An 11,951-nucleotide genomic window follows, 5' to 3' on the forward strand; every position below is an offset into this window, starting at 1 on the left:
TACTTTTTTCTCCCAAGTAATCAATTTATGAATACAAGCAAACCGCCTGAAAATGGAGTTATGCTAGAATATCATTTCTTGTTAAAAAGCATCCCCGAATGTGATGGCTCGTTGGGGATAATGGTTTTTCTCATAGGAGGAGAACATCCTTTTCTCTCGTGTCATGTGGTTTGTGCACCAGCTATCAATGATCCAACTTGAGCCCCTGGATGCATAAACCTACAAAACAATTTTAGGCCTTGTTCTTAGGTACCCAAATGGTCTTGGGTCCTTTCACAATAGAAATAAGCACCTTGGGTACCCAAACACAAGTCTTTGATCCCTTATGTTTGCCCCCCAACATATTTGGCAACTACTTTGCCTGATTTGTTAGTTAGCACATAAGATGCATCAAAAGTTTTGAATGAAATGTTATGATCATTTGATGCAATAGGAGTTTTCTTCTTAGGCAATTTAGCACGGGTTGATTGCCTAGAACTTTAGGCAATTTAGCACGGGTTGATTGCCTAGAACTAGATGCCTCACTCTTATACATAAAAGCATGATTAGAGCCAGAGTGAAACTTCCTAGAATGAATTCTCCTAATTTTGTGCTCGGGATAACCGGCAGGGTACAAAATGTAGCCCTCGTTATCCTGAGGCATGGGAGCCTTGCCCTTAACAAAGTTAGATAATCTTTTAGGAGGGGCATTGAGTTTGGCATTGCCTCCCTTTTGGAAGCCAATGCCATCCTTAATGCTAGGGTGTCTCCCACTATAGAGCATACTACGAGCAAATTTAAAATTTTCATTTTCTAACTCATGCTCGGCAATTTTAGCATCTAATTTTGCTATATGATCATTTTGTTGTTTAATCATAGCAATGTGATCATGAATAGCATCAACATTAATGTCTCTACATCTAGTGCAAATAGTAACATGCTCAACGGTAGATGTAGATGGTTTGCAAGAATTTAATTCAACAATCTTAGCATGTAATATAGCATTCTCATCTCTAAGATTGGAAATGGAAACATTGCAAACATTTAATTCCTTAGCCTTAGCAATTAATTTTTCATTCTCATTTATAAGGCTAGCAAGAGAGGCATTTAATTTTTCAATCTTAGCATTTGAACTAGCATTATCATTTCTAAGATTGTCAATTGAATCATTACAGACATTTGATTTCTCAACCTTAGCAATTAATTTGGCATTTTCATTTCTAAGGTTGAAAATAACATCATGGCAAGTGCTTAGCTCACTAGATAATTTTTCATATTTTTCTACCTCTAGAGCATAAACATTTTTAACCTTAACATGCTTTTTGTTTTCTTTAATTAGGAAGTCCTCTTGGGTGTCCAAGAGTTCATCCTTCTCATGAATAGCACTAATCAACTCATTTAATTTCTCCTTTTGTTGCATGTTTAGGTTGGCAAAAAGCGTTAATAAATTATCCTCATCATCACTAAAGCTAGCCTCATCACTAGATGTTGCATACTTAGTGGAGGATTTAGATTTTACCTTCTTCTTCTTGCCGTCCTTTGCCATGAGGCACTTGTGGCCGACGTTGGGGAAGAGGAGGCCTTTGGTGACGGCGATGTTGGTGGCGTCCTCGTTGGAGGAGGAGTCGGTGGAGCTCTCGTCGGAGTCCCACTCCCGGCAAACATGGGCATCGCCGCCCTTCTTCTTGTATTACCTCTTCTTTTCTCTTCTCTTTCCCTTCTTGTCGTCGCCCCTGTCACTATCACTAGACAATGGACATTTTGCAATAAAATGACCGGGCTTACCACATTTGTAGCAAACTTTCTTGGAGCGGGGGCTTGTTGTCCTTCCCCCTCCTTTGCTTGAGGATTTGGCGAAAGCTCTTGATGATGAGAGCCATTTCCTCGTTGTCGAGCTTGGAGGCGTCGATGGGGACCCTACTAGGTGTAGAGTCTTCTTTCTTCTCCTCCGTTGTCTTGAATGCCACGGGTTGCACATCGGGTGTGGAGGAGGAGCCTTGCTCGATGATTTTCTTGGAGCCTTTGATCATCAACTCAAAGCTCACAAATTTTCCTATTACTTCCTCGGGAGACATTAGTGTGTATCTAGGATCACCACGAATTAATTGAACTTGCGTAGGGTTGAGGAAAACGAGTGATCTAAGAATAACCTTGACCATTTCATGGTCATCCCATTTGGTGCTCCCGAGGTTGCGCACTTGGTTCACCAAGGTCTTGAGCCGGTTGTACATCGCGTGTGGCTCCTCTCCTTGGTGAAGAATGAAGCGACCGAGCTCCCCCTCAATCGTCTCCCGCTTGGTGATCTTGGTCACCTCGTCTCCTTCGTGCACGGTCTTGAGCACGTCCCAAATTTCCTTTGCGTTCTTCAACCCTTGCACCTTATTATACTCCTCTCGACTTAGAGAGGCGAGGAGTATAGTAGTGGCTTGGGAGTTTAAGTGTTGGATTTGTTCGACCTCCTCCGAGTCGTAATCCTTGTCTCCCTTCTTTGGTACATGTGCTCCATACTCAACAATATCCCATATGCTTTTGTGGAGTGAGGTTAGGTGATGCCTCATTTTATCACTCCACATAGAATAATCTTCACCTTCAAGCATAGGTGGTTTGCCTAATGGAACAGAAAGTAATGGAGTGCGTTTTGAAATACGAGGATAGCGAAGGGGCATCTTACTATACTTCTTGCGCTCATGGTGTTTAGAAGTTGCGGATGCTGATTCCAAGCCGGAGGTGGAGGGTGACGAAGAGTCGGTCTCGTAGTAGACCACCTTCTTCATCTTCTTCTTCTTGTCACCCTTCCGTTGGTACTTGATGGAGGAAGAGGATTCCTCCTTGTGCTTATGGGCGGACTCCCTTGAGTGCGTTCTCCCCGAGCTTGCGGACTTGTCGCTGGTCCCGATCTCCCCGAGCTTGCGGACTTGCCCACTGAGGGTTGCAGTGCTACCGCAACAAAGTCTTGATCGAGGTTGCGACCCTCGACGTTTAGCCGACGCTCACGCGCCCTCTCTAGAGAGACTCGAGCGTCTTCACGACCCTCGAGGTTTTGTCGGTGCTCTCGCGCCCTCTCCAGAGAGACCCGGGCATCCTCTTGAAAGGGAAATGTGCCCTTGGGCCATTTCTAGTATGTTTTGGTGATTAAGTGCCCAACACATTTTAAATGAGTAATTTTATGCCAAATGATGAATGAAGTGCAAATCGACAAGAAGGTATGATTCTAGACTTAGTACATTGGTTTTTGTGTGCTAATCTATTTGTCTAAATGCTAGAATCAGAGAAAAGAGAAAAAGGAAAAGAGTTGGCTGGAGTAGCCAAGACTCAGCGCAGTCTGGCACACCGGATTGTCCGGTGGTGCACCGGACAGTGTCTGGTGCGCCAGGCCAGCTCTGGCGAACTGGCCACTCTTGGGAATTCGTCGGCGGCGTACGACTATAATTCACCAGACTGTCCGGTGAGCCAACGGCCACCGGCGCAATGGTCGGCCGTGCAATCTGTGCGCGACGCGTGGCCCACGCCAACGGTCGGCTAGGGGCACCGGACAGTGTCCGCTGCACCAACCAGCCCAAAGATCCAACGGTTGGCTACGCCAGGAATGGAAGGAGATCCGCACCGGACATGCTACAGTGGTTGTCCGGTGGTGCACCGGACTGTCCGGTGTGCCACCCGACAGAAGGCAAGAATTGCCTTCCAGGAATGCCTCCAACGGCTCCTAGCTGCCTTGGGGCTATAAAAGGGACCCCTAGGCGCATGGAGGAGGCACCCAAGCATTCTTTGATCATCTCTAAGCACCAAGACTTCATTCTCGCGCATTCGATTCTTTGAGATAGTAACTTGAGCACCATTTGAGTAGAGAACTCCTCGAGTTGTGTTGTGAGATCAAGTTGTGGCTTTGTGTGCGTGATTGTGCTCGTGTTTTGAGTCTTGTGTGTGTTGCTCTTCCCAACCTTACTTCTGTGCTTCTTTGTGATCATCAATTGTAAGGGCGAGAGGCTCCAAGTTGTGGAGATTCCTCGCAAACGGGAAAGAGTATAAGAAAGAAAACACCGTGGTATTCAAGTGAATCATTGGATCACTTGAAAGGGGTTGAGTGCAACCCTCGTCCATTGAGACGCCACAACGTGGAGTAGGCAAGTGTTATACTTGGCCGAACCACAGGATAAATCATCGTGTCTCTTGTGCTTGTTTTCTTTGTGATCATTGTGTTTCACAAGAGCTCGGTCCTTAGCCACTTAATTCCATTGTGCTAACACTTAACCAAGTTTTGTGGCTATAAGTTTAAGTTTTTACAGGATCACCTATTCACCCCCCCCCCTCTAGGTGCTCTCACCTCTCCCGCACGCCTGCGGTTGAGCTCTGCCCGGAGGTCGTTGGTCTGTGCACCCCTCACTGAGGGTGAGCGCACAGACGCCGACGCCTCATGTTGGCGCCGGGATGACCGTGGCCTCGACCTGGTCGAGGTAGAATGTGCCATGCCGAGCAGTCGGTCGACGTCGTCCCGCCACTGCTTCATGGCCCCTGGTGAGGCCGTGGAGCTTGGAGGGTGACACAGCAACTCCCTGGCTGCAGTTGGGAACCTGTGGCGTGGAAGAGGCAGCTTCCTCCTCCACCAGAAAATCCACCGAAGTCTCGGCGCGGTGCTCCACGATTTGCACCATCATGCTGAGCGAGAAAACAAGAAAAAACCTAAAGCCTAAGCCCCTACCTGGCGCGCCAAATATCGGAGAGGAAATCTCCGGCCGTGTGGCGGAATGCACCCGCCCTAAATCTTAAGATGAGGAGGGGCCTAAGCATTTTGCCTGTTAGTTGGAAACGGGAAGGAACACAAGAACACACAAGGGTTTAGAGTGGTTTGGGCCGCCGGAGCGTAACACCCTACTCCAATGTGTGATGTATTGAGCTTGTATGAACTTGCGAGTGTCTAAGTGTGCTTGAGTGAGCTCGTGTTGTAACGGTGCATGCCTCCCCTTTTATAGCTAAGGGGGGCACGTACAAGGGTCTTGAGCCCCGACATGTGGGCTCAGGAACATAACGGATGTAGTACTTGGAGCAACTAATGTTCGTTGTTGGAGCAATCTTCTTGCGCCCTGACACCCGTGATCTGCGTAGTCTTGGCGTGCAGGGGAAGCTTCCCTGGCAATGTATAAGTGATGATGGACACAGTGCACCTCACAGCACGGGCGTACTGTTTGATAATGGACTAGACAGGCACGCCGCCTGCAGGATGTCCTGGACGCCACCTGCCAGCGGAGTGGACAGGACACATTAAATGCTGAGGGAGCACATCGTCTGTCAGCAGGATAGACAGGCGGCGTGTCTTCTCCGCAATAAATGCGGAGGCAGCGTGGCCCAGAGGGCTTACGTCATGCTCCGCCCGCTGACTTACGTCACGGGCGACAAGCCACGTGGCAGCATCGGGCCTCCGCCTGAGCGGGGAGCGGAAGCGCATAGGTCGAAGCCCGGACACGTGTCAGTACCGGACCCTTGCCTGTCCTTGACATAAGCCAGGGTATCCCCTGTCCCGGGACCTTGCTGTAGGTGGTCCGGTCCTCACTCAGAGGGGTCCGGACCTCATCCAAGGGGTCCGGCTTGCTCTCTAGGGAGTCCTGGACCGTACTCGGAGGTCCAGGCTAGGTGTACAGGGGTCCGACACTTTCTTGAGGAGGTCCGGACCTACTGGTGGTATCCTGGAGTATATCACCTCTACTGTCCACATGGCGTCCTTAGGACTGCCCACGCGTTGGGGTCGGGTGCTGTTCACCGCACGACTAGAGATAGCTGCACGGGCACCGTGTCTTCATACTGTAGTAAGGGGTACCCCTGATTCAGGGTACCGACAGATACCCACAGACCACCACACTTCGACAACACTAACTTCCCATATTATAGTGCAAGAATGGCTTGTTACCTAGAGGCAGTTGATCTAGGTGTTTGGAGAGTCACTCGTGACGGGATGAAACCCCCCAAGAATCCCGAGAAACCCACCACGAGTGAGGAAAAATAAATTCATTTAAACGCTAGATCCAAAAATTGCTTGTATGAATCTCTTAGCATGGATATTTTTAATCAAGTATTTACCTTGAAAACTGCTAATGAGATTTGGCTAATATTGCATGAGCTCCATGACGGCACATCCAATGTTCGTGAGCAAAAACATTGCCTAGTCTTAAATGAGTATAAATCTTTTGCTAATAAAGATAATGAGCTTGTTAGAGACATGTATTCTCGTTTGAATCTAATCATCAATGAGCTCAACTCTATTGGCATAAATAAGCTAGGTGATGCAGACATTGTTAGGATGATTATCTCCCTGCTACCACAACAAAGATACGGGAGCATCATCACTATTCTTCACAACATGGAGGACTTGGGTACAATGACCCCGACCATTGTGATTGGGAAAATCGCGGCCTTTGAGATGTCGTGAAAAATGTGTCGGGGAGAGGAGCCAACTTCCTCAAGGCCATATGCTTTTGCATGTGATGAAAGGAATGGTAAAAAGAAGGCTCCCACCCCAAGTTCCTCAAGTGAAGAAGAGGAAGAAGAAGAAAGTGATGATGAAGGAGATAATCAACCTTCAACATCGTCCTCCGAAGACGAAGAAACAATCCGACGCATCAGAAAGGTAATGGGAATGATCCGCAAAATTAATCTAATGGGTGTGCCCCTGCAGGTAGAGGATCTTCTCTTTAACATTGACAGGAAAAAGCAAAAAAGAGAGGATGCTTCGCATGTGGGGAGAAGGACCACTTCAGGGACAACTGTTCAACTATGGTCGAACCCAAAAAGGAGAGGAGCAAAGGCAAGGCACTAACAAGTGTCAAAACTTGGGATGATTCTTCAAGCAAAGATGAACCTCCAAGGACGCGCCACCACCGGTCCTCATCACGCTCATCACAGTCATCACGCAAATGCCTTATGGCAAGAGGTAAAATGAGCATTCCATCCTCTAGTGATGAAAGTAGTAGTGTTGATGAAGGTGAGGGAAAGCCCTCCGTAGATGAGCTTGCGGAAGCCGTTAAATTTTTTCAGGATGTTTGCACTAAGCAAAAGGCTCAACTTAAAACCTTAAAAAATAAGTTGATTAGCTCTCAACATGATTATAAAGGTTTGCTAGAAAAATTTGAAACATTTGCAAACTTAAATATTTAGCTATCAACTAAAATTGAGCTATTAGAGTCTAGTGCTCCATCCACTGCTACCGATGATGGCCTCAGTAAAAAGAATGAAAAACTTAAGGCTAAGTTAGCTAGCTCCCAAGAAGCTATCGAAAATTTGCTAGGAAAAATGGAAATTCTTAGCATACACAATAATGGACTAACTACTAAGCTACAAAACATTGGTAGCACCCCAGGGGCATCTTTAGTTGAAATTGCTGAAATTATTAAGAAAGATGCCTACTTCTTGTTTTGATTTAATTGATGATTCTAACCCCTACAACCAAGTTCTTGTTGAGAATATTGTTGTAGAAACATGTTTGGATGAGGTTGCAAAAGAAAATGAGTAATTAAGGCAAGAAGTGGCTCGTCTTGGCAAGGCTTTGTGTGACCAGAAAGGCAAAGCCAAACAAATCCAACCGCCACAGGATAACATCACTGCGGGAGTGAACAAGCCTGTGGAGGACGAAACCGTGATTTGTAGGTTATGCCACAAGGAAGGCCATAAGTCTTTCCAATGCAAGGCGGTGACCAGGGATAAGCAAAGGCAAAAGCTCAAGCAAAAGCCAACAAGCAAAATCTCCAACACCTATATCAAAAAGGTGGATAAAAAGGCTGCCACACCATATTTGATCAAGAAGAAAAAGAATGGAAAGGTGATAGCAATCAAGGCTAACAAGCAAGCCAACAAAGGGAAAGAGGCCAAACGCATCTGGGTGCCAAAGGAAATAATTTCAACCATGAAAAGCACCAAGAAGGTTTGGATCCCTAAAGGGAAGTGAGGAGTCCGAAAGATCACGGGAAATTTAGAGAGTTGGCAAATTAGGGATGTATATCATGGGATACATCATATTGGATCAAGTTTATTGCCAAGTGGGTTAGTGAATATTTTGAACCCAAATTTCCCCACCCATGACTAAGGTAACTAGATTTATTGTATTTCTTGTTTTTAGATATGCGTATCTATTCTTCTTGCATCTACTTTACATTTTACGCCTAGTTGTAACACCCTGAATTTGGGGGTATAAAATTTCTTTTCTAATATCCACCAAATCCAGGTTGTTACTCTATCATTTCTCTGCTTTCCTTATCTTTTCCCAAAAATGGAGAATTATTTTTGTTTTATATCGGCATAATTCTCGTAAAATAAAACCCTAAGAGGGTCCTTGATTGTTGCATAGCATGTCGAGGCATATTTTTTGTGTCGAATTATTGTGTTTGGGCATCAATTCAAACTCATTAAATATTTGAATCCTTGATTCAAAAACTATGATTTGAGAAAATAGAAACAAAAGAGAGAGAGAAAAAGAAAAGAAAAGAATAAATGATAGGGAAACCAGCCCTCCCTCCCTCCCTTCCCTCGGCCTGCCCGTGGCCCAGCTTGCCACGTGCAGCCCACCCAGCACTGGCGCCCCCCCCCCAAACCCTAGCCGCCATGCCTAGCCGCCGGGCCCGCCTGTCAGGGGCGCCTAGCCCCTGTTCCTCTTCCCCCGAACCGCCCTGGCGCTAATCTCGCTGACGATGCAACCTCTCCCTTCTCTCCTCTCCCCCATCCTCTCTCCCCCTCGACGCACTCTCCCTGCCTCACCGCGTGGCCCCGGCGCGGGCGCGGCCCCTGGCGCCGCGCAAGCAAGCTGTCCTCTAGCGCGGTCCGGTCATGGCGGCGCGGGGCGCGGGCGCGCAGCCTCGGCTCCCCAGCGGGCGGCCATGGCACAGTTCAGGCACGCAGCTCGGCGGCTAGTCTGCTCGGCGGGGCAGCGGCCCTGCGCGGGCGTGCGGCCACGGCCCAGGCGCGGGCCGGGCAGACGGCCCTCGTCCAGAGCGCGGCGGCCTTTGGCGTGGCCAGTGGCGTCGCGGCGGCCTGCGGCGCGGCCCGCAGCCGGTGCGCGACCGTCGCGGCCTGCCCGCTCGGTGCGGCTCGGTCGGCATCGTGCTCCTAGCACGGCCATGGCTCCCGGCGGCGTGGCCATGGCATGGCCAGCGAGCCCGGCCCTCCCCGGCGCAGCTAGGTGAGGTGGCGTGGGCGCCGACCGGTTTGCCGAACAGCCCGCCTGCCATGGGCGAGGTCCTAGGGCGCGGTCGCCCAACTCTCGTGCGCTGGCGAGTTCGCCCCAGCATGCCCCGCGTGCAGCGTCGTCCGTCGTCGAGTAGGGAGACATGCCCCATCAACTTCATCGTGCCCTAAGCCTATATGTGTCGAGCCCATCTCATGCCAAGGTGAACGTCGTCTACCTGTCGTTGTATACCCATGCTCGTAGTCCGTTGTCGCCTAGCTGGTGTGTTCACGCCACGCGTCGCAGCTTGCGCGTTGTCGTATGTGACACATAGGTTGTTTGCGCGTCATCGTCGTGCTTTTCACGTCATTCGTGTGGGTCGCGTCAACTCCGTAGCAGCATCAACTTCATATTAGTAACATTATTATGTAATGACGTAAGTTTTAATCAACTGGCTAATTATTTGTTATCCGATATTTATGAGAATAAAAATTTGAATAAAACTAATTTCTAGTTCTATTTGCACTTTTATAAATACAAGCTGATGTGATTAATGCCTATTCAAATGTTGTAATTTATAAGTGTTTAGTCTGGACACGATGTCTGTTAGTGATTTTCGTGTGTCGCGCGCTGTCGGGCGCGTTGTTTCGCGCGCCGTCCGCGTGTTGTTTCGCACAGGGTCGCGTGTCGTCACACATCATTCGTGTGGGTCGCGCGTTGTTCATGTGTGCCATTCGCGTCTGTCGCGCGCCTATCCGCGCGCCGTTCGCGCGTTATCCGCGTGCGAGATTAAATCATTCGCACATAATCGCTCAGGTCAGTTAATTAATTATTGGTTCAATTGTTCACTATTAAAACAGTAAGTTAGCTAAAACTGAGTAGTAGATATTATTTATATTTGAGAAATGTCGAATTAAATATTCCAATTAATACTTTCTCAGTGTCAACACGCTAACCCCTCGACCGTAGCTTCGACTATCGCGGTTCTTTTCCTCGTGTAACCGTAGAGGCGCTCTCTATTTTTATATTGCTCGCTTTTATAACATTTTATCTTGTATGGTGTAATATTCTTATGCATATGTACATGTTTGGTTGCTTGTGCTTGTTCGTCTTCGCTTCACGTCGCAAATAGTCTGCGATCCATTTTCGAGCTTCGAGGAATCGATAGTCAAGCTTCAGCGACCAAGAGATTGAACTCTCCGAGTTCTATGAGAATGAATACCCTGAGCATCTATTTGGTGAAGGCAAGTGTCCTCTGACCCATTATGTCCCATTTACTTTATAATTCACTGCCCCGCATACTATGAACAACCTAAGGATTGACTAGCTTTCTATTTACCTGGTCCTTAATTACCTTTTGGGATACTATGGTTAGATTCATGCTATTGCTTTACTTTAATCAATGAACATGATGTGAACACTTATGATACGTTGTTGTCATTATGATTATGATGTTGGACTGGTGATACTTTAGGGGACTCGAGCGGTTTTTCGAGTGCCTCTCCGTAAGGACCTGTTCGTTGGATGACCGCCCGGGAAAATAGTGCAACCATGAGGGGTGGAATGGGACGCCCTTAGCTGAATAATTAGAGAAACCGGGGTGTAGTTCGCTTCGTCGTCGTGCCGTTAATGGGGCTCGGTGTATGCGGCTCGCTCTACCAAGGTTGGTTCGCCCCTTGGGGAGGAGTGCGGTGCATTTAGGAAACCTGACGGGCGGCTACAACCTTGGGGAATCTTTGTAAAGGCTACGTAGTGATGCCCTGCCGGGCCACCTAGGTAGTGGTCAATGGGGAGTAGCTCTCTCCGGGCAGAAAAGGAATCACGACTTGTGGGTAAAATGCGCAACCTCTGCAGAGTGTTATGAAACTGATATATCAGACATGCTCGCGGTTATGAGCGGCCAAGGGAGCTCCATTGATTAGAGATACTTTGATCAGAGATGGTTGGTTTACAGGTGGTGATGAGGATGAAGGTTATGATTATGCTTATGGTAATGGTAAGTGGTATTCTTTCCGTTTGGAAAGGGTACATTTGGGTTAATAACTTGGGTTAATGCTAAAACCTGGCTTTCTACTAGTAATAATAACTTGACCAACTAAAAGCAACTGCTTGACTTAACCCCACCTAAAGCTAGTCCACTTCAGCCAAACGGGACATTTGCTGAGTACGTTGATGTGTACTCACTCTTGCTTTCACAAAACACCAGGTTGCCTTTGGTGCAATCTATGCTCAGGTAAAGAAGGCGTCGAGGCGGATCTCCTTGGAGTTCCAGGACGTTGACGAGTTCGAGGATTAGGCTAGCGACCTCCCCTAGTCAGCTGCATGTGGTGGGTTGTTTACGTTGGCTATGTTTCGATTCTGTGTACTTTTATTTATATTATGTAAATGGCTCTAGTCTGTAATATTATTACTTACTCTTTATTGTAATTCGAAGCATTGTGCTATGATGAGTCATTTATGTAATAGTTGTGTACATGAATTTCTGATCCTGGCACGTACATGGTTCGCATTCGATTTACCTTCGAAAACCGGGTGTGACACTAGTATTTCAATTGGTATTTACTTTTGTTCAAATGGATGCATACTAGGTAAATCACATGGTAGGATTGCTTGCTTTAAAATTCATACTTTGAAGCAAACCTGCATGGTTTAAAATGATAAGCACGACATATAGCTTATTTAACATTCCATAGTAAATGATACATCAATTGATATTTTGAAATGCTACAAGTGGTAAAATGCTTTAAAAGCTTATATCCTTCAATTGGTATCATTTAACTTATATGTGCCAAAAGCTCGGATTATAAATAATTTGCCCCTTTTGATATCA

Source organism: Zea mays, chromosome 2, assembly GCF_902167145.1.
Source record: "Zea mays cultivar B73 chromosome 2, Zm-B73-REFERENCE-NAM-5.0, whole genome shotgun sequence".
Lineage (NCBI taxonomy): Eukaryota > Viridiplantae > Streptophyta > Magnoliopsida > Poales > Poaceae > Zea > Zea mays.